We start from the raw sequence: 23,416 nt of genomic DNA, 5'->3' as shown, positions 1-23,416 counted from the left end.
CACAACATCTCACTTCAACTTTTACTTCTCTTACTTCAACATTTATCTCTCTTCTCTACTCTATTGCTGCAGCATCATTTCTCTTTACTTTTAAACTCTTTCCTCTCTTTAACCCTATAAAACTTTTTCTTTTTAACTCTGACCTCAGCTTTTATTCTCCTCTATTCATCTTCTCTGTACTACTCCCCATTTTTTCTTTCTATGCGCAATAAACCCCAATTTAGACCGAACATTATTTTAAACCTCAACACATCCTGGAATAGATTCTTTACAGTGCAGCCAACCAGTATAAACACCCAGAGCTTCCATGAACAAACCAGCGCCCCACAGAATGTGAGAAAAATATTCTCACCTTGACCGGTCCTTTGGTGCAGTAGAAGGTCTGCTGAAACTGTTGATGAACTGGCTTCTGTAGGCTACAAGCAGATCCTGCTGACAACGTCAAGTTTTCTCCTGGTTTCTCTTAGACATCGAGGATGTGCAGATGTTGAAGAAAACATCTGTTGACACTGACTTGCTTAACAATAAGTTTATTATAAAGAAGAACAGCATCGATCAGACAGAGAGACTGACTGGGAGGATTCAGAGCCAATATGAACCTCCCCGAATGATAACCGAAGGTCTCTTTTATATGCTTTGGACAAGTATGAGGTCACAACATATATTTCCTATTTAGAAGACATGTGGTCATAGAACAAGACCCTACTGATCAACCTCCTATCATTAAGACGCCCAAAGAGCCATTAGGGCCCCTGAGATCAATTATCATGACCTGGACATAATGACTCTCAATCTAATCTCAGCAATGACTTCCTTCAGCAGAAGAACACATTCTATTCTGACAAGCAACATATATTTCAGATCAAAGCAACATATATTTCAGATCAAAGCAACATATATTTCAGATCAAAGCAACATATATTTCAGATCAAAGCAACATATATTTCAGATCAAAACAACATATATTTCAGATCAAAGCAACATATATTTCAGATCAAAGCAACATATATTTCAGATCAAAACAACATATATTTCAGATCAAAGCAACATATATTTCAGATCAAAGCAAAATATATTTCAGATCAAAACAACATATATTTCAGATCAAAGCAACATATATTTCAGATCAAAGCAACATATATTTCAGATCAAAGCAACATATATTTCAGATCAAAACAACATATATTTCAGATCAAAACAACATATATTTCAGATCAAAGCAAAATATATTTCAGATCAAAGCAACATATATTTCAGATCAAAACAACATATATTTCAGATCAAAGGAAAATATATTTCATTTAGAAATGAACTTCTTTCATGTTAATAATGTCCCGAATGATAACCGAAGGTCTCTTTTATATGCTTTGGACAAGTATGAGGTCACAGCATATATTTCCTATTTAGAAGACATCTGGTCATAGAACAAGACCCTACTGATCAACCTCCTATCATTAAGACGCCCAAAGAGCCATTAGGGCCCCTGAGATCAATTATCATGACCTGGACATAATGACTCTCAATCTAATCTCAGCAATGACTTCCTTCAGCAGAAGAACACATTCTATTCTGACAAGCAACATATATTTCAGATCAAAGCAACATATATTTCAGATCAAAACAACATATATTTCAGATCAAAGCAACATATATTTCAGATCAAAGCAAAATATATTTCAGATCAAAACAACATATATTTCAGATCAAAGCAACATATATTTCAGATCAAAGCAAAATATATTTCAGATCAAAACAACATATTTTTCAGATCAAAACAACATATATTTCAGATCAAAGCAACATATATTTCAGATCAAAACAACATATATTTCAGATCAAAGCAAAATATATTTCAGATCAAAGCAACATATATTTCAGATCAAAGCAAAATATATTTCAGATCAAAACAACATATATTTCAGATCAAAGCAACATATATTTCAGATCAAAGCAAAATATATTTCAGATCAAAACAACATATATTTCAGATCAAAACAACATATATTTCAGATCAAAGCAACATATATTTCAGATCAAAGCAAAATATATTTCAGATCAAAGCAACATATATTTCAGATCAAAGCAACATATATTTCAGATCAAAACAACATATATTTCAGATCAAAACAACATATATTTCAGATCAAAACAACATATATTTCAGATCAAAACAACATATATTTCAGATCAAAACAACATATATTTCAGATCAAAACAACATATATTTCAGATCAAAACAACATATATTTCAGATCAGACACTACAATAGACCTTGTGCTGTAATCAATGTCTAACTTAGTTTTTATTTTCATTGCAGTGGTTGATTTTTCCTGAACAAGATCAATGATTTTTTTAATACGTCTTTCTCCTATTTTCTTTGGTCTACCTGTGGGTTTGAAACTATTATAAATTTCTTTTTTATTCAGTGAATTACTAATAACACACTTTGATCTTCGTGTTTGTTTGCTTATTTGTTGATAAGTGGAATTTAATTTTCCGTGTTGAATAATCACAGATTTTTCTTCTTCAGACAAGGTTTATCCTCTTCCATGGCAACAATGAATTGTAAAAATGAAAATAGAAAAAATATCTTTTGTAAAGCAGTAAAACTAATGGTTTTATTTTTGTTCTCATCTTTTTGTTGCCATTGAACTAAATAAAGCCCTAAAAGCAAATATAAAGAACTACAAAGACTGTAACAAAAAACTACATATTTTTAGTAGTGAAAAGACTCAGAAATAAAACTTGAAAATATATGATATTCTGCATTTTAATTTATATCTGTTCTTATTATTACAGTCAGTGACCGAATAAAACGTGAACAATATAAAGTTATGAACTTTAACTTCTTTCTGATTTTTCTCTGAACAATAAAAAATAAAGTGTGATTCCAAAGTGTGACGGTTAGATCAACATAAACTACTAATATCCTGTTTAACTGCTATAGAACCATCAGAGCAGCAGATTCTAAAGTCTGGTCCAGATAAGGAGCTCTACAGTGAGGCTGACCGTCCATCATAGCTGTCTAACCTGGACGCTCACATCTCTGGAACCGTTGGAGCTCATTTTTAATCAGGTTCATCTGGATAAACTCACCACAGATTTGATGTTTTTAGAACGACTTTCTCACCTGAAATCATCTGAAAACTACATTTTGTGTCACAATAACAGTAGTATTCCCAAAATACTTGTGTTTCCTCTGAAAGTTTCCTCCTGGGTCTTTGCTGCTGGTCTAAATGCATTGTGGGTTATTTGGCTCCAAGTCCACACTAGTCTGGTCTGATGATCCTCCATAATGTGGGCGGAGCCAGAACACATCCAGGTATTTCATCTGTTCTTGATCAGATGCTACGTTGAACTGGATCAGTACTTGGTCTCTGTCTGATGACGTTTTAGAAGAACACCAGAACTCAAGTCTTGCTTTATTATAGCATTGTTTAACAACAAAGATACAACAAATAGGCACCGATTATGTCGTACAATTCAACTAGTCCAAGCAGCAAGAACAAGAAAAGAAAGAAAGAACGAAAGAAAAATAATAAGATAATATAAAATAAGATGGTTTAAAATAAATTAACATATTTTTCTTCAGGAGTAAAAGAAAAGTTTCAAATCATTTTTTAAAAGCAATAAAATTCGGATCAACCTTAAAAAAATCTACATTTGTGTCTATAAAATGTATCAATTATCATTCTATTTTTACACATTAGTTCCAAATCTTTGTTTTGCATAAAGAGAGCAAACTTAATAGAATTGTATTCAAAGACGGGTTTAACATTCTTTGTTAGCAACCATTCATGCATTCTGTCCCAAAACCTCCTCACAATAGTTCAGGTGGAGAAAAGATGTTCTGGAGTTTCAGTATCTTCTGGACTAAATGTGCATGTGTTATTATCCAGATTAAATCTCATTCTGAAACATTCTCTACATGGATAAACATCATAAAGAGTTTAGAAATGAACTTCTTTCATTTTAGATAATAAAGGAAAAGACAAATATCTGGTTCTGACTTTGATAGTGTCAGTCTTTGAAAATGTTGGAGATAAAACTTTTCTTTTAACAGGAAGAGGAAAACATTCTTTGTTACTAATAATCTTAAAATGTTGTTCTTACATTTAATGTCTAAAAATGTCTATCTGTCAATAAGCAGCGTATTAGAATCAGGAGTTACAGATGAATACTGTAATATTCCTTTGATCAAATTTATCAAAGCCACTGGAACAGCTTTGATTACCAGAGAATGTTGTTTATACCAGCAATCTGAATTAAATTTAGTTTTAAAATCAATAGAACTTCAAATATTACCATCTTCATCCATTAAATGTGTTACAGCCCAAATTCTTTTCTCCATCCAATCCTTCAAAATAAAGATTTCCTCCTGTATAAAATACTCCTGTTATTCCATATTGTAGCTTTGTGTGGACTGAAGTTCTGCTTATAAAGCATTTTCCAATATAATAACAGCTGCATGTGGAAATCTGATCATTTAAAGGGGAATCTCAAGGGATCAAAATCACATCTTAAAAGAAAATGAATTCCTCCAGCATTAGAAAAAGATGAGGCGGTAAAGTAAAGCACAGATAATGTTCATGTTTTATAAAAGTCTGGAACCACCTTCATTTCATTGAACCATTCATTGTTTCTAAATCAATGACATTCAAACCTCCTCCTCTACTGATTTTACCACATCACCTTTTCTAATCAAGTGTTGCTGATTATTCCAAATAAAATCACAGTGAATTTGGTTGATTTTCTTCATACATCTATCAGAAACAGCTAAAGAATCTGCTGGATAAATTCATCCTGAAATCCTTCCATTTTTGTTCACAATATTCTACCAAATATTCAAATATTCCTTTGGAACCAGCTATTCTGGGATTTTTGATTTGAATGTTAGAAGTTTCCCTGTTTATAATATTTTTAGTGATAGTTACTCCCAAATGTTTAGGCTCATTTTTGACTGGAATATTCTGAATTAAAGTTTGTGTTTTATCATGAATGATCCAAGATCTCACATTTAGTTTAAATACAACCCTGAGGCTTCTGGAAAATACACACAGCTTTTAAGGCATTGGATATTTGGTGAAAATTCTTTCAAAATAATGTTGTATCATCTGCTAATTGTGTAATTATTAAAGGATTGCTATGGATGACATTTAATGGTTTTATATTTCCATTATTTTTAACCCTCATGTCGTCCTGAGGGTCAAATTGATCCGTTTTAAAACTTGAAAATGTGGAGAAAAAAAAATTCACAGTAAAACATCTGATGTCCACATTTTCACCATTTTGGGGAAATTTTTCAACATTTTTTGGTGGCAAAACAGAAATGTTTAAAAAAATCTTTCTTGAAGAACATCCACAAAAAATCAACCAAAATCCAGCGAATTTCACTGGATTTTGGTTAATTTTTTAGTGAATGTTCTTAAAGAAACATTTTTAACATTTCTTTTTTCCACCAAAAAAATGTTCAAAAATCTCCCAAAAATGTTGAAAATGTGGACATCAGAAGTTTTACTGTGAAAATATTATTTTTCCCACATTTTCAAACTTTAAAACGGATCAATTTGACCCTCAGGACGACATGAGGTTTAACTGAAGATCAGATTTTTCTCACCAGACTACAGTAACTGCTCATCTTTTCAGAAATCAGCACTGAATTTCCAGTATTTCTGTCTAAATGTTCTTCCTGTTCCAGGCATTAATGTAACAGTAATTCCACAGTGATCAGTAGTAGGAGCTGCACAGATTTCATTCTGACAGACAGATTTTAAAATGTCTTGAGTTGTCAGCCACAGATCTGTTCTGGATTTACAGCTTCCATTAGACCTGATCCATGAAAACTGTCTGAAATTAGGATTATTATGTCTCCAAACATCAATTAGGGAGTTATTTGTGCAAAATGTTTTGATGTTGTGATTGTATTTGTGGTCCACATATTTGGTAGGGAGTCTATCCAACCATTGGTCAGGAACACAATTAAAATCTCCCCCCACTAAAATATTATCAGTTGGATGTTTGGTTTGAAATTCTCTGATCATATCAGAAATTTGTTCTCAGATTCTCCATTCTATCCATAAACATTTATGAGGATCCATGTGTTAATCCTATGGGCAGTTATCTCCTAAATTAATTATAATGAATGGTCAGAGAATCAGTGGAGCAGCTCTCCATCTAACAGGTGAGGATCCTGCAGATCAGAGGGATCTAACCCAGGTGAGATTCTGAGGAACGATTAAGCTGCTCAGAGAGGAAATTCTCCTCTAGCTGCTCACTGCCTTCATCCAGACGTCTATCCTGCTTCCTCTGATAATTCATTGAACTGAGTAGCCTTTTGAGTGCTTCAATGAATCTAGCAGTCACGTCTGTTAACGGCAGCTTTCCTCTTCACGGATTTTGCACTTAGTAAGTTGCTAGTTTTAAAGTTTAGAGGTTTGGACATGAATAACCCCAGAGATCAGTTTAAATAAAGCCACCCACAGCCCCAATGACTTCAGGAACCTTTCAGAAACTTTTTAGTTATCATGCACACATTAACCTGACTTTTTACCACCAGAGAAAGGAAGATTGGGGAGGCAGGCTTGGAGAAAAACAGAGTCCAAATATGATTGAGGCAGACAGGAAGCAACAACAAGAAGTGGGAGAAATCCAGGTGACAAACAGAGTCCAAGTGAGGAAATCCAGGAGGGGGAAGTGGAGTCCATTTAGGGGACAGAGTCTACATGGACATGTGAGTCTTTATGATCCAGCAGGGAGTGAATGAATGAACAGGGTTTATATAGTGGAGGTGTAACTGCAGACAGGTGAGGTCAACGGACCAATCAGTGCAGCTGATTCACAGAACTAATCAGGACAGCAGGCAGGTGAGTGAGACAGACAGAAAGACAGACAGAGATCAACAGGTGCAGACAGAGGAAGCCAGAGGGACCAGACAAGGACAGAGAGGAAACATGGGACGAGAGAGACAAGAGGGACAGACATGACAAACAGAGGAAGCCAAAGGAAGACAGAGACAGAGAGAAGAGGAGGAAGAAGGAGAGAAATACAAAAGAGACAGATGACAAAGACAGGAAGAAGAAGAGAGAAGGAAGAAAAGAGGAGGAAGGAGAAAGAAGGACAGTAGCTAGAACAGGATCACAACACAAATTTGCTGAATGGAAGTGAACATTTCTACATCACTTTCATCATTTCAAGCCTAATTCTGGACTTTTTTTCTAATTCAGGTCATTTTTCATCTCTTTATGTTGTTTTTTGTACCATCTTGGTTATTGTGTGGTTTTTTGGGGGGTTATTTTGTTTGTTTAAACATTGTTTTTGTTGGAAATTGTTCAATTTGTGGCTCATTTTGATCATTTTGTCTCCAATTTTGGTCAGTTTATGTCTTTAGGGTTGTTCTTACTAGAAATTTTGATAATTATGTGCATTTCAGCATGTTTTTAAGAATAAAAAATGTTTAAATCAGACTGTAAATGATATTTGAACAAAGCTCTCTGTAGAAACCTGAGTATTGAATAGAATAAATTTAGACAGCTTGGTGAATGTAAGTGAAGATTTCTGGATCAGTTTGGTCATTTTGAGACTCATTTTGCTCATTTTGTGTCTCATTTGTGTCAGTATGTGTTTAATTTAGGCCAGTTTACATCTTTTGGTCTGTTTTTAAACATTTTGCATCTTTCCATGTTGTTTTTTTGTACCATTTTGGTCATTTTTTGTCTTAATTTTAGTTATTTTGCATCAGTTTAAGGTTTCTTTTTTCATTTAGTCTCATTTTGGTCATTCATCTTTCTCTGCTTCTTTCTCTGCAGATTGCCAGGATTTCTTAAAGAAGTGCCTCACGATGGTCCCTGAACGTCGACCCAAACTGATGGAGCTTCTGCATCATCCATGGCTGAGATAGAAACACCACTCAGACACAACACAAACGTCACATGACACATAAAGCCTTAATTATCCTTCATATTTTTTTTTTTAAAAAGTAGAAAACGTATCCTCATCTCTTCAAGGAGAGATGACAAAATCTCAATCAAACCACCGCGTACTGGCAGTTGTAGAGAATACAAAGATGATAAAACTTACTAAACACGAAACTTCGCAAACTCGCTGTTACAGGAAATACACCGTTATTTCCCAAGTCTGCACAGAGTCTCACAGACTTCGGAAAATGAGTAAAACATCAAATGTTTAAAATGATTAAAATCAATAAAAATTTACCTTACAATAAAAATGACTAAAATAAATAAAATTACCAATAAAATAAAAAAATAAAATAATTAGAAATTAAAAATACAATATTAAAATTAAATGGATAAAATGTAATACAATAAAAATGAATAAAACAGAAAATTATCAATACAATAAAACTAGATAAAATAATTCGAAATTAATAATACAATAAAAATGAATAAAATAAATAAAACTTAATACAATAAAAATGAAGAGTTAACAATAAAATAAAAATTAATGAAATTATGAAAATTAACAATACAATACAAATGAATAAAATAAATAAAAATTAACAATACAACACAAATGATTAAAATAAATAAGATTTGACAATACAACAAAAAATATGAAAATGAACGATACAACAAACATTATTAAAATCAAAAAATTGACAATACTATAAAAATGACTGAAATAAATACAAATTACCAAAACAATAAAATTGAATTAAATAAATAAAATTAACAATACACTAAGAATAAATGAAATAATTAGAAGTTAATAATACAATAAAAATAAATAAAGAAAATAAAACTTAATACAATAAAAAAAGAATAAGATAAAAATTATCAATTCAATAAAAATAATTTGAAATTAACAATACAATAAAAATGAATACAACAAATACAATTTAATACAATAAAAATGAAAAAATAGAAAAAATTAATACAATAAAAATTAATGAAATAATGAAGATTAACTATACAATAAAAATTAATGAAATAATGAACATTAACAATACAATAAAAATAAATAAAATAAATAAAAATAAACAATACAATAAAAATAATTAAAATAAATAAAATTTGACAATACAATAAAAATTTGTAAAATGAATAAACTTTGCAATACAATTAAAATAACTGAAATAACTAGGAACTAATAATACAATAAAAATAACGAAAATAAATAAAACTTAATAAAATAAAAATGAATTAAATAAAAAACTTATCAATACAATGAAAATAAATAAATAAATTAGAAATTAATAATACAATAAAAATGAATAAATTGAATAAAAATTAAGAATACAATAAGAATTATTAAAATAAATAAAAATTGAAAAAACAATATAAATCAATGAAATAATGAAAATTAACAATACAACAAAAATGAATAAATCACAACAAAATAAAAAGGACTAAAATAAACAAAATTAACAATACAATAAACAGAATAAAATCAATAAAAATTAAGAATCCAATAGATATGATTAAAATCAATAAAAAATGACATTACAATAAAAATTAGTCAAATAATGAAAATTAACAATACAATACAAATGATTAAAATAAAAACATTAACAATACAATAAAAATTTGTCAAATATTGAAAATAAAAAATACAAAAAATGATTAAAATAAAAAATTGACAATACAATAAAAATGATTAATATAAAAAATAACAATAAAATAAAAATTAGTCAAATAATGAAAATGACAATACAATAAAAATGACTAAAATGAATAAAATTACCAATACAATAAAAATAAATGAAATAATTCGGAATTAATATTTGGATGATTAATACAATAAAAATAAATAAAATAAATACAAATTAATAAAATAAAAATTAATAAAATAAAAACATTATCAATACATTGAAAATAAATTAATTAATTAGAAATTAACAATACAATAAAAATAAATAAAATAAATAAAAATAGAGAATACAATAAAAATTATTAAAATAAATGAAAATGGGCAATACAATATAAATTAACGAAATAATAAAAATGAACAATACAATAAAAATGAATAAAATAAATAAAAAAATAAGAATACAATAAAATTTTTAAAATCAATAAAATTTGAAAATACAATAAAAATGACTAAAATAAATAAAATTACCAATGTAATAAAAATGAATAAAATCAAGAAAATTAACAATACAGAAAAATTATTAAAGTCAATAAAAATTGACAATACAAAAAATGATTGAAAAATAAAAATTGACAAAACAATAAAAATGAATGAAATCATGAAAATTAACAATACAATAAAAATTAGTCAAATAATAAAAATTAACAATACAATAAAAATTATTAAAATCAATTAAAATTGACAATACAATAAAAATGAATAAAATCAATAAAATTCAACAATACAATAAATAATTAATGAAGAAATGAAAATTACCAATGCAATAAAATTATTAATATCAATTAAAAAAAAATATACAATAAAAATTGGGAAAGTCAATCACAATTGAATATACAATAAAAATGGCTAAAATAAATGAAATTACCAATACATTAAAAATGAATAAAATCAGTAAAAATTAACAATACAATAAAAAATTTAAATTAATAAAAATTGATGATACAATAAAATCAATAAAATCAATAAAAATTAACAATACAATAAAAATTTAAATCTGTAAAAACTGACAATGCAATAAAAAATAATGAAGTAATGAAAATTAACAATACAATAAAAATGAATAAAATAAAAATTAATGAAATAATGAAAATTAACAATACAATAGAAATTAATAAAGGAGTGTTGGAACCCTTGCGAACTCATTGATAGAGGAAATTATATCTCAAACCACTGCATTCTTGCTGATTTGGAAAGTATAAAGTATTATGTACAAATACGAAAATTTTTGTCCTTCAAAGGCTTTCAACCCCTACAATTAAAAGGAATCAAATAAATAAAATTAACAATACAATAAAAAGAAATAAGATAAATATAAATTAACAGTACAATAAAAATGAATAAAATAAAGAAAAATTAACAATACCATAAAAAGAAATAAAAATAAAAATTAACAATGCAATAAAAAAAGAAATAAAATAAATAGAAATTAATGATACAATAAAAATTAACTCAATAATGTTTTTCCTCAACATCTCTATGACTTAAACACATTGTGGCCAGAACGTTCCACCTTTGTTAATATATCATATTAGATGAACATTTTATAAAAATCACCAGAGGCCTCACTCACAATTGGAAAACACTCTTTAAATGTTGTTTTCAGAACGTTCCTACTTTGTAATCATAGAACATAATCTGTGTTCCTGACTACAACTTTTGAATGTTGACGCTAAAAGAATCATATTAACTTTACAGGAACATTACTTCAAATGAAAATATTTGTAAAATGTAGTTTAAACATTAGACTAAAACATGATAAGAACCTGCAGCTAATGTTAGCGAGAGTGGTGGGAACGTTCTCCTGTGGAGCTTCAGAACCTCACCCTCCGCTATGTTTCATGTTTCAGAATGGGAAGCGCCTTTATAGAAGTGGCAGGAAGTGGATTCAGGCTGATCCTGGTTCTGGAGAGACCGGTTCCCTCCGGAGGGCAGCGGAGGTTTGCTGGAGGAGGCGGAGGCCAAGGTAGGCTGTTGGGAGAATCCTGTTTCTGAGGTTTTAGTTTACCTCACAGTAGAACATTCTGAACTGTTTATCACAAGTTTACAAAACCTCACGTCCTCACGAATGTTAGAAGTATACATGGTACCATCATCTTCCTAAGTCTGAGCCACTCATGCAGGCTTTGAAAAATGAAGGAACTTACGTTAAGCAGACTCACTTGTATAAAGCAAAGTTTTAAAATACACGTCGACCTGTCATCGACCCAAGTCTGCACAGAGTCTGGTGACTTCAAAATGACTACATTTAGGGACTCGCATCTCTCCAAGGCTGCATTAACTCTCACAGACTTGAGGAGATCACGAAGTTTCTGTTGGACCCTCATGTATTCGCCGATGCAGAAAGAACAAGTCTTCTTCCCAAGTCTGTTCAAAGTCTTGTACACTTTGGCAGGTGATGAAATTTACGAATTCTTAAGTACTCACCGATGTTGAAGGTATACGTCGTACTGTCATCTTACCAAGTCTGCACAAACTCTGGTAGACTTTGGAAAATGCCGAATGTTACATTACATGGACTCATTTGTACTCGTAGACGCAGGAAGTATACATCCTATCGTCCTCTCCCAAAGTCTGTACAAACTCTTAAAATCTTTGGAAGAGGACGGTACAACTTCAATTGTCTGCATCACTGAGTACGAGGAAATCCATGTAACGTAACTTTCGGCATTTTTTTAACGTGATAAAATTTCCCTTCATTTAAATTTACTTCACACTGACTCATACTTGCTTTCTCAAAAAAATACAAGATGTATTTCCATCTTCTGAAGTCTGCACAGACTCTGGTAGACTTGAGAAGTTGACGAAACATTCCAAACCTAACATACGCGCCGACGTTGAACGTATGTGTCGTACCATCATCTTCCCAAACTCTTGTGGACTTCTTGAAAGTCTGTCAGAGCAACTGTCATCATTTTCCACTTAATGCTGCTCTGATGCTGTTTTCTGTCAAACCACAAGAACTCATGTTGTTTTTTCTTCCTTCTCTCCTGCAGCCTCCATCCAGCCGTCCGTGGAAAGGGGATCTCTCTTTGAATTGCCTTTCCCGAGGTTTCTTCCCATCTTCCATGGGGAGTTTTTTCTCGTCTTCATAGAGAGCTTGGGCTGGATCAAGACCTCCTCAAAAATAAAACTTCATTATAATAAATAACACATCATTATAGATTATTTCCAGATTACATTTAGAGTTACATCCTGGTTAATAAGTTGTTTACACAAAACCAAGTTGAGCTGCACATTTTAGAGGACATTGTACGTTTATTATATAATGTATTAAAGAGCTACTTTACAGATTCAGATTAATAATTCAAAATATGACCAAAAAATCAGTTCTGGTGTATGATTAGATGTTTTTTTTCCCCTAGTGGAAATTCACAAGATGTAAAATAAATATAAATTGAAGCCAGCCTCGGTTTTAGCAGCTGCAAAATTAAAGTTATCTACATGCTAATGCATTTAAAAGGTGTAATCCTGTTATAGAAAATACACTTTTACAAGTTAATTAAATTAGTTAAATGCATGGTTGCAAGATTACAAGCCCGATGTACTGATTTAGCTAAACCTTTTAAGTTACATTTATTTATGTTTATAATGTTTTGACATAATAATGTTTCACCAACTGAATATTGTGAATAATTTAAAATCAGATTTTTTGCTTTTGTTGATTTAATTTTTGTGTTAGTAATATTTGAGGAGAATAAGAGGGTTAATGGTTTTATAGTTTCATTAGTTTTAACCTTAGTGTCGTCCTGCGGGTCAAATTGACCCGTTTTAAAATTTGAAAATGGAAAAAAAATATATATATTTTCACAGTGAAATTTTTGATGTCTACATTTTCAACATTTTTTGGAAATTTTTGAACATTTTTTGGTGGAATAAAAGAAATGTTTAAAAAAAGTTTCCTAAGAACATTCATTCTTAAAGAAAATATTAGAAGTTTTACTGATATATATGTGGTCACATTAGATTTTTTTAGGATTTTTTTGGAAGATTTTTACTCATTTTTTGAAAATACAAGAATTTCTTTTTTTTTTTAAACAAAACTTTTAAGGGAAACTTTTAAGGAATTATTGGAATTTTCTTCCTGAAGGTTTTGGACATTTTCAGAAATTTGGGGAAGTTTTTCTGAGTTTTTGGATTTTTTTTCAGACAAGAAAAACAATGTTTTTTGGTGCCTGTAAAGGAGGACAACAGGAGGGTTGATACTGAGAGTTTTCAGCTTTAATGATGCTATTAAAGCTGCAGGGATCTGAACTGGTCCCAGTTTAAACTAGAGGTGTATTAATGCTGGGTTCCTCTTAGAGCCGCTGCTGTTGTTCTACTGGTTCTCTGTCAGAATTTAGAAGAACCTTCATGGACCTCATTCATCAGTTCTTCCACCTGCAGTCCAAATGTCTGCTGGGAAAAAGGTTCAACAGTGAAACTACATTTTCTTCATAGTTAATCTGACTTTTCTTCTGGTCGGCTTCATATCTGGTCTCTGCAGGAAAATCTGTCCTCTGAAGGGGAACCTGACAGAAAAAAATCTGAGAACCACTGATCTATCAGGAGGAAGTGAGATCAGGAGTCAAAGAGCTCATTTACATTTGTGTGTTTAACGTTTATTTTTATTTAATGTTATTGTATAAAATAAATATAAATATATATCTGCCTCCAGAGTGGTCTGTGTGTTTCTCCTCTTTCCAGCCTTTCAGACTGTCCTGTTTGAGCTCCAGACACCACAAAGTCCGTTACATGATTCCATTATTTTTTATCTGATAATTTCACAATTTGTCCAAATACAAGTTGTGAAGGAATTAATTCCATCCTTCTTCATGAACAGCTAGAACGACCACATCTTTATTAGGAACTTCATCAACATAGACCGTCAAACAACAAGCAACAAGTTTCCGACACTCACAGAATATTTCACTTCCGTGTATCGGTGCACACCTCCTTCAGAATAAAAGCATGGCTGAAAACAATGAGTACAGGTGAATAAATTTCATGCTGCTGAACACAAGTCTGAGCAACCAAGTTATGATATTATAGTAAGGACTATTTGGGTGAATTAAAACTTTAAAATCTTAAGTAGGATATGAAGTAGATCTCTGTGTGGTCCTGAAAGTGCAGCCTCCAGCTCTGTAGACAAACTTACTGGGGCCAAAATGAAAATGGAAAACTTCTTGAATAAACCTTTTAAATTCTAAGTATATTTTGAGTGAAATCATCCTTTAAAACTGGAACTTGTGCTTTTAAATCGTAAACTGTGAACTTCAGTGATCATCTATTGTGGTAACTGTCTATAAAAAATGCTCTAAATGTGGGCAGACTGTTGATTTCATCACCAACAAGCACAAACATGAGGCTCAGGATGTTTCTCAACACCAAGTATTCAAGTCTGTTCTCGCCAAGTACGTGAGTCGTATCTGTTCCTGAGGTGAGTTGAGTTTTACCTGGTGAGTCTTGATGTCGCAGCTTCTTTTCTCCGTCTGAATGTGAGTAAAAGACACTTTAAACTGTTTTTTATCTCTTATATATGTATAGAACATCAAACTGATTGAATCATTCGTCGTATTTTAACTCAAAAACAATGTTGTTGTGGCACAATTAAACCATTAAATCAATCTTTATTTCCTAAAACCAAATCTTCAGAGATGTTGGGGTGTTTCCAACCAGCAGGAGTTATCAAACTGATGCAGATAGTCTGAAATCAATGTTGGTTTGATTTTTTTTTTACCATTTTGTGTCTTAATTTGTCCCATTTTTATCATTTTGTGTCTTAATTTGTCTAATTTTTGTCATTTTGTGTCTTAATTTGTCTCACTTTTGTCTTTTTGTGTCTTAATTTGTCTAATTTTTGTCATTTTGTGTCTTAATTTGTCACACTTTTGTCTTTTTGTGTCTTAAATTGTCTAATTTTCACCATTTTGTGTCTCAATTTGTCTCATTTTTGTTATTTTGTGTCTTATTTGTCTCATTTGTATCATTGTATGTCTTAATTTGACTCATTTTTGCCATTTTGTGTCTTAATTTGTCTCATTGTTGCAATTTTGTGTCTTAATTTGTTCCATTTTTGTCATTTTGTATCTTAATTTGTCTCATTTTTATCATTTTGTATCTTAATTTCCCATTTTTGTATCATTTTGTGTCTTAATTCATCTCATTTTTTTTTACCATTCTATGTCTCCTTTGCCGTTTTATGTCCTAATTCTTTCAATGTCTGTCACTTTCCGTCTTTTTTTCCCTGTAGTTTTGGCCTCAATTTGTCTCATTTTTATCATCTTGTGTCTTAATTTTTCTAATTTTTGTCATTTTGTGTTTTAATTTGTCTCATTTTTATTATTTTGTGTCTTAATTTGTGTCATTTTTCTAGTTTGGGGTCTCAGTGTTCAGCAGGTTTTACACTCTTTGAGGAATTAATTCTAAATAACACTAAAAACCCCTGAGTGTTAAGTGTAAATAACACTACGAGTGTTATTTCTCTCAGAGTAAAACTTGATGAACACTACTCAGTGTAGGGGAGTGTTCATCAAGTTTTACACTAAATGCTCTGAGAGTTAAATTAACTCTGAAAATTCAACATTATCTTCAGTGTAACTTTAACACTGTGTGGGCTGGAACCACATGTTCACTGACTTAGTGTTGAAATGAACTCTTTGACTGTTATCTGTACTCTGGAAATTTTACTATGCAGGTTCTCAGTTGTCAAGACATTAAATTATCCTTAAAATAGAATTTACAAAGTGATGTTGTGGGTCTAGAGGCTCAAAGTGTGACATTTACCAAACTGTGTGTAATTATGAGAGTAAAATCTATGAATGAAGCAATGAAATGGAAAAGAATGTGTGAAATTCTTCAAAGTTTCATCTCATCTAAAGGACATTTTCATGAATGTGGAAAAACGACAGGAAGTGATTTAAAGTAAAGACCCAGAAAAAATCAGAAAATGTGATAAAATCCAAGAAGAGACTAAAGGAGAGCAGAACACTAAACTATTGAGCTTCCACATTGAAATGAGGAGTGGATTAAAGTCCACAGCAGCAGACAAAGAAGAAGATGAAGCCAGAGAAGGTTTGGATTCCTCAGGTGACATGTAGAGTGTAGATTCCCTCTCTGACTGTAGTTCCTGGAAAACAGCTTCTCAGGACATTTAGTGTTGAAATGGACTCATCAGTTCTGGGATTGATTCTTCTTTATTCTTCCTTCTGGATTTTGTCCTAAAAGCTTCATATTTATAGAATTAGAAACAAATGGAAAATGTTCCCAAACTCACATTTTCACAGAATTACGTTTTAACTCACCACAAACAGATTGATCGTGTAGAAATCAGTTTCCTGCTTCGTTGCCCTGACAACAGTGATGTCACAGCCCTACCTGTTCCTCAAATTAGTTCTGCTTTTACCGTCTTCGTGTCGCAGCTTCTTTTCTCCTTCTGAATGTGAGTAAAAGACACTTTAAACTGTTTTTACATTTTATATATCTATAGAGCATAAAACTGATTGAATCATTAATTGTATTTTAACTCAAAAACAACGTTGTGACACAATAAAAACATTAAATAAATCTTTATTCCCTAAAACCAAATCTTCAGACATGTTGTTCCCAACCAGCAGCAGTTATCAAACTGATGCTGAAATCAATGTGTTTTATCAGTAAATATCATTTGTATTTGTCAGGAAGTTCTAAACATGAGTTGTTCTTATCAGCAGAACTTCAGTGCAACAGTTGTAGGATGGAAATGCTTTGAACATGTGATTTTTCAACAACACGTAGAACTAGAACATATTGTGGACCAAACAGTGGTGGGAAAAAGTTTTGGGACTCCCCATGCATTTGTGAAATACTGCATTAAGAATCCCTCTGAGGTCTTCAAGTGGAATTTCTTTTAGTTCAGTCACAGTCAGAATACTAAAGACATCCTAAAAAAGACATTAAAACTGATTTGGTTCAATAAAAATACAGAAGAAATGTTGAGTTTTGGGTCATTTTGGTTCCAGTGATCCACTAGAAGATTCTGTTCTCAGATGAGTCCAAAGTTGGTCAAAAATAACTCAAAACTACATCAAAGTCAGTTAAAAAAGTTCCAAAATAACTCAAAATGTGTCCAAAATGACTTTCAACTGTCTGAACGTGATCTGGAATTAGTTAAAATGAGTCAAAATTATTCAAGATTTGTTTAAAATAGCTCAAAATTAGTTAAAACAAGTTAAAATATGTCAAAAAATTCTTTGTTTGTCCAAAAGTACTTAAAATTTGTGCAAAAATGACTCAAATTGTTCACATTTACTTAAAATTCATCCAAAAAGAGTTAAATTGGACAAGATAAGATGAGAAATATGAATAAAATGAATAGAAATTCATCTAAAATGTCCCAAAATTCGTCCAAAATGACGTTAAACTGTCTGAATGAGATCTGGAATTAGTTTGAAATTCTTTCAAAATTACTCAAAATTATTTAGGATTTGTCCAAATAGCTCAAAATTAGTTAAAACTAGTTAAAATATGTCAAACAGTTGCTAAATTTTTTTCCAAAACTACTTAAAACTTGTGCAAAAATGACTCAAACTGTTTGAATTTACTTAAAATTCATCCAAAAAGAGTTAACATTGTCAATAATGACTACAAATCTGAATGAAATGACTAGAAATTCACCTAAAACATTTCAAAATTTGTCCAAAATGACTTAAATTTGTCCAAATTCAATTAAATTTGTCCATGTTTGTGGATATTTGTCAAAAAATACTTTGAATTGTCTGAACATGATCTGGAATGAGTCAGAAATGACCTAAAATTTCCCAAAATTTCTCCAAAGTGACTGTAAACTGTCTGAATGTGATCTGGAATGAGTTTGAAATTTGTTCAAAATAGCTAAAAATTAGTTAAAACTAGTTAATACATTTCAAACAATTCTTAAAGTTTGTCCAAAATTACTTAAAACTTGTGCTAAAATGACTCAAATTGTTTAAATGTACTTAGAATTCATCTAAACAATTAAATTGTTCAGAAAATGACTACAAATATGAATAAAATGAATAGAAATTCATCTAAAATATCTCAAAATTTGTCCAAATTCAATTAAATTTTTCCATGTTTGTGGATATTTGTCAAAAAATACTTGATCTGGAATGAGTCAGAAATTGTCTAAAATGTACCTGACTAGATCTCCATGGTAACTGATGATGTGGCGCTAACCTGGTCCAGGTTGTGTTCAGAGTTTAGATGGAAATGTGCTGGAAGAAGCGTCTCCCTTTAACCAAATCGTTTCCTAGCCAGTATTTCTGAGCCATCCAGATTCTCAGCTGAGGAAAAAGTTGTTTCTGTAAACATGTTGAGCTTTATGTGACTAAAACCACTGGATCCAGTATCACACACTGTATGCGTGGCGTTGCCATGGGAACCTACATGTATGTGGTGGGTGATGCAGAAAATGCATAAATGTGTTTTAATGTCTGGTCTGTTTCCTCTGCTGGTACTGCAGCTGATAGAACACAGACTGGAACATTGATTATTTATTGGTATTTATTACACACAATATTCAATCAGTCACATTCATTTCATTTGGATTTGGACACAGATTAAAGAGATTTCCTGCATTATGGGATGGTGTCAGACCTAAATGCACTTCAATACAAGATCATATTTAAATGTATGAAGTTTAAAGTTTCATAGTTTTATTGTTATTATTGTTTATTGTTCAGTAAAATAAATATATTACACGCTTTGTTTAGATTTCAGACCTACAGGCTAAAAATATGAGAACATGTTGTTCCAGCATCTATAAAGCACAGGTTTCCTGCTTCGTTGCCCTGACAACAGTGATGTCACGCCCCTTCCTGTTCTCCATTTCAGTTCCTCTTTAACCGTCTCTTTGTTATGATCCTGTCCTTCTTTCTCCTTCTCCCTCTTTTCTTCCTTCTCCCTCCTTTTTCCTGTCTGCCATCTGTCTCTCTCTATTCTCTCTCTCTCTGTTCTCTCTCTCATATCTCTACCTCTCTCATCTCATGTCATCTCTCTCCTTGTCTTGTACTTCTGGCTCCCTGAATCTTCCACCTGCCTGCAGTCTGATTGCTGCAATGAGAATCTGCTGTCGTAATTAACTCACACCAGTCACCTGTTTGCAATTCCTAAAAGACACTTTAAACTGGTTTTTATCTTTTATACATCTATAGAGTATAAAACTGAATCATTTGTCGTATTTTAACTGAAAAACAACTTTGTTGTGACACAATTAAAACATTAAATAAATCTTTTTCTTCCCTAAAACCAAACCTTCAGACATGTTGGGGTGTTCCCAACCAGCAGCAGTTATCAAACCGATGCTGAAATCAATGTGTTTTATCAGTAAATATAATTTCTATTTGTCAGACAGTTCTAAACATGAGTTGTTCTTATTAGCTGTCAATCACAACCTGTGATCTGATCTGTCCAGCAGAGGGGAAAAGATTTAAACTGAAATAAAGTTCACCTGATACACTTTGAAGAAACCAAATGCTAGAAATGTTCAGATGTTTCTTCAATGTAGCATTAAATTAGATTGAGAGCAGACATGTCTCTTTCTGCACTGTTGAGGGAAATGTGCATTAGTGTGATCTCTGCTGATGTTGGTTCTGTCCCAGTGATTCCATTCTAGGGAAAGTTAACTGTCAGGGATTTACAGCCTGATGGGAGTTTCTGCTTTCATGAACCACAGGGTTTGTAGAAGTTGTGTTGGATGTTGAGAGACGAAAAAGGTTGAATGTTGAAATAATCCGTCACATGAAATGAGTGGGAATCAGCCTGTAAAATGTGCTCTTATTGTGAAACTCTGCCTGCTGCTTCCTCATGGTGGAGTCCTGACTGGTTCCAGGAAACAGATCACCTGTCTGAGCGTCCATATCACAAGGATGGGTGTAAAGCTAACTGCTAGGCTAGCGCTCACAGTTAGCCTCCCTTATCAGTCTGAACGTGGCTGTCGAGCACACCAGCTCATGTGATTTTTTGGGGGGGGATTTTTTTTATTCAAACAGGTAAGAGAATAGCTGTTAGGTTCCTTGTTTTGTTCTGTAATGTGTTAAAACAGAAATTTCTGAATGCTTTTTATTTATTTTGCTGTTAAAATATTTTATTTATTTGACGATGTTTTTCTAAGTATTATATTTGCATTAATATTTGTTTTAATTTATTTTGGTCAGTTTGTTGTATAATTGTTTCTTTTGTTAGATATTGGTTATTTTTTATATTTTTGTACAAGTATATTTTATATGGCCAGAAAGAGGAGATTCACCGCTGAGAGCCACCAGCTCATGTGTGATTTTTTTATTCTAACAGAGTCGTAACCTGCATGGTCAGAAAATAAAAGTGATCCAGAGAACAGACCTGGTCCTGAGAATCACTTTATTTCACAAAACACAACACAGTGAGTGAAAACCACACGGGTTACATAAGACACACCATAAATTAATACCAAAATAATCAACTAAATTAAGCAAATGAATATATTATACACAAATCTAATGTTACACAGTCATTGGTGCAAAGAGCCAATGAAAGCCATCATTGATCTGATCAGTAGACTGACTGTAAATCTGATCAATCAACAATCAGCTGGAAGGTTTTGGTGTTTCTTCACTTCCTGTTTTAGGATTCTATGCCTCTACAAAGACATACAGAACTATGAAATGTCTCTGAAATCACTTGCATCTGTAAAAACTCTGATCTTCCCGTCTCACTATCTGCACACTGAGCTCTGCAGCATCTTCAGGAAGGATGGAGATGTTTCCAGAGAGCTGATTGGTCAGTAGGAGGTGTTTTAGTTGATCTGTTATCTGGTTCAGCATCAGTTACCATGGTGATGGACCTGCTAAGAAGTGAACCAGCATCCTGAAAAGTCCTGAAAACCAGAGTTAAAGCTGAAGTTCCCTCCATGAGCTCAGATCCTGCTTGGTAGTCCAGACCTCAGAGCTGTTTTCATGCTTCAGCCTCCATTTGACATCAAGTCTCATGGAAATCAGCATCAGTTTGCTGCTGCTGCGTAGAAATCAGCTGATCACAAGAGTCCATCTAAAAGGACAGAAACAGACTGAAAACTCTGATAAATAGTAAAATAGAGCAGAAAGAAATCCAAAAGAACAGCTTTTATTACTGTCAGGAGAAATGTTGTGAGAAGAATCCTCACAGAAGTTTGTGTTTTGTTGAAAAGTTGAAGAATGAAATGTATGTGGAGTCCATGAGAGACATTTCTTGCAGTAATGGGCTTTTTAGTAGCAGTCAGTGTTTGGTCTGGACTCTGAACAGGCTCAGTATAAAAGTATAAAACCCTGATATGAGGCTCTGATCCTGGACTCCAGTCTGACTCTGATCCTGGACTTGTTCTGTGAAGGATCAGAGTTCATGTTTATTTGGAGCCTCTGTTGGTCAAAGTGTAATAATGTGGGATCATCTTTCTGTTGTGGTCCAGTGACTGCAGAGTGACTTCCATGAGTAATATTTAACAGACAGCAGTGAGCGCCCCCTGCTGGTTCCTCTCAGTGTTGCTGTCAGTGATCCTGTAGGATTAACTGCAGTCCTGCTGCTACACAACAACCTCCACCACACCAACAACACAACTGTTCATTAACTGCTGACATATTCTTTGACTTTATCAGGGAGACACGATGACGTCAGAGGTGCTCTTGAACATCCTGGATGATCTGGATGATGATCAGTTGTCTAAATTCCAGTGGTTCCTGCAGAAACCCAACAATGTTCAAGGCCTCCCAGCCATCACAAAGAGCCGACTACAGACACTAGACAGGTGTAAAACTGTGGATGTGATGGTGGAGACTTATGGACTTCAGAGAGCTGTGCAGGTGACCAGGGTGGTTTTAGAGAAGATCTCCAGGAATGATCTGCTGCAGAGGTTTCCTGCCAGCAGCTCAGGACCAGAAGGTCAGTCACAAGACAAGAACAACATGATATCATTACAGTCAGAAAGATGCATGATGGTGCTGCTACAGTTTGATAGAGTTCAGGTTCTGTCAGTTTTTCCTGAGTCCACATGTAAGGTCAGTTCCTCTGTAAAATCTACTGATCAACCTACTGACTGAATGCTGCCCCCTGCTGTTTAAACCTTGATAGAACACCAAAATTAGTTCTGTATGAGCTGACCTTCTGTGGAAGTAAAGCATGTCCCACCTGTCCTCACCAAATTATGAGCCAATTCAAAGTAGCATCTGGCTGAGAATGGATGAAATACCTGGATGTGTTCTGGCTCCGCCCACGTCATGGAGACTGCATCAGACCAGACTTGAGTGGGCTTGGGGAAGCCAAAAAACCAACATCCCAATCTGTGGTTAATTTATCAAGATAAAGCCTGATCAAAAATGTACTCTTATTGTTTCAGAGATGTGAACATCCAGGTTAGACAGCTATGACCAGATGATCAGCCTCACTGTAGCCACCAAGAGCAGCCTTAGCTGCCGCTGGATCTGACCGTTCTATAGCGGTTAAACTGGGATATTAGCATAGACTGTATACCTATGGATATTAGTAGTTTTACGTTTATTTAATGGTCACATTTTGGCCTCACAGTGTATTTTTTTAAAGTGTTTTGAAAAAATCGGTCTGAAAGAAGTTAAAGTTAATGTTCATAACTTTATATTGTTCATGTTTTACTCGGTCACTGACTGTAATAATAAGAACAGATATAAATTAAAATACAGAATATCATATATTTTCAAGTTTTGTTTCTGAGTCTTTTCACTATTAAAAATATGTATGTTTTTGTTCTAGTCTTTATAATTATTTATATTTGCTTTTAGGGCTTAATTTAATGAAATATAATTAAAAATTGCAAAAAAAAAGTGAAGAACAA

General features: G+C 32.5%; 2 long non-coding RNA genes across 2 annotated transcripts; both read left to right on the top strand.

Moving 5' to 3' along the window:
- The first annotated feature begins 9,953 nt into the window (after positions 1 to 9,953).
- Positions 9,954 to 14,254, top strand: LOC129348496 (uncharacterized). Its single transcript, XR_008601034.1, has 2 exons — positions 9,954 to 11,569; positions 12,600 to 14,254. It is a non-coding gene; the product is annotated as an uncharacterized LOC129348496 (long non-coding RNA).
- An 832-nt stretch (positions 14,255 to 15,086) lies between these two features.
- LOC111570000 (uncharacterized) lies at positions 15,087 to 23,258 on the top strand. Its single transcript, XR_008601033.1, has 3 exons — positions 15,087 to 20,591; positions 20,893 to 20,980; positions 22,209 to 23,258. It is a non-coding gene; the product is annotated as an uncharacterized LOC111570000 (long non-coding RNA).
- Positions 23,259 to 23,416: the final 158 nt, after the last annotated feature.

The sequence above is a fragment of the Amphiprion ocellaris genome, unplaced genomic scaffold, assembly GCF_022539595.1.
Source record: "Amphiprion ocellaris isolate individual 3 ecotype Okinawa unplaced genomic scaffold, ASM2253959v1 Aocel_unscaffolded295, whole genome shotgun sequence".
Classification (NCBI taxonomy): Eukaryota; Metazoa; Chordata; class Actinopteri; family Pomacentridae; genus Amphiprion; species Amphiprion ocellaris.
The sequence above is the reverse complement of the archived record's forward strand: the minus strand, read 5'-3'. Positions and strand labels throughout refer to the sequence as shown.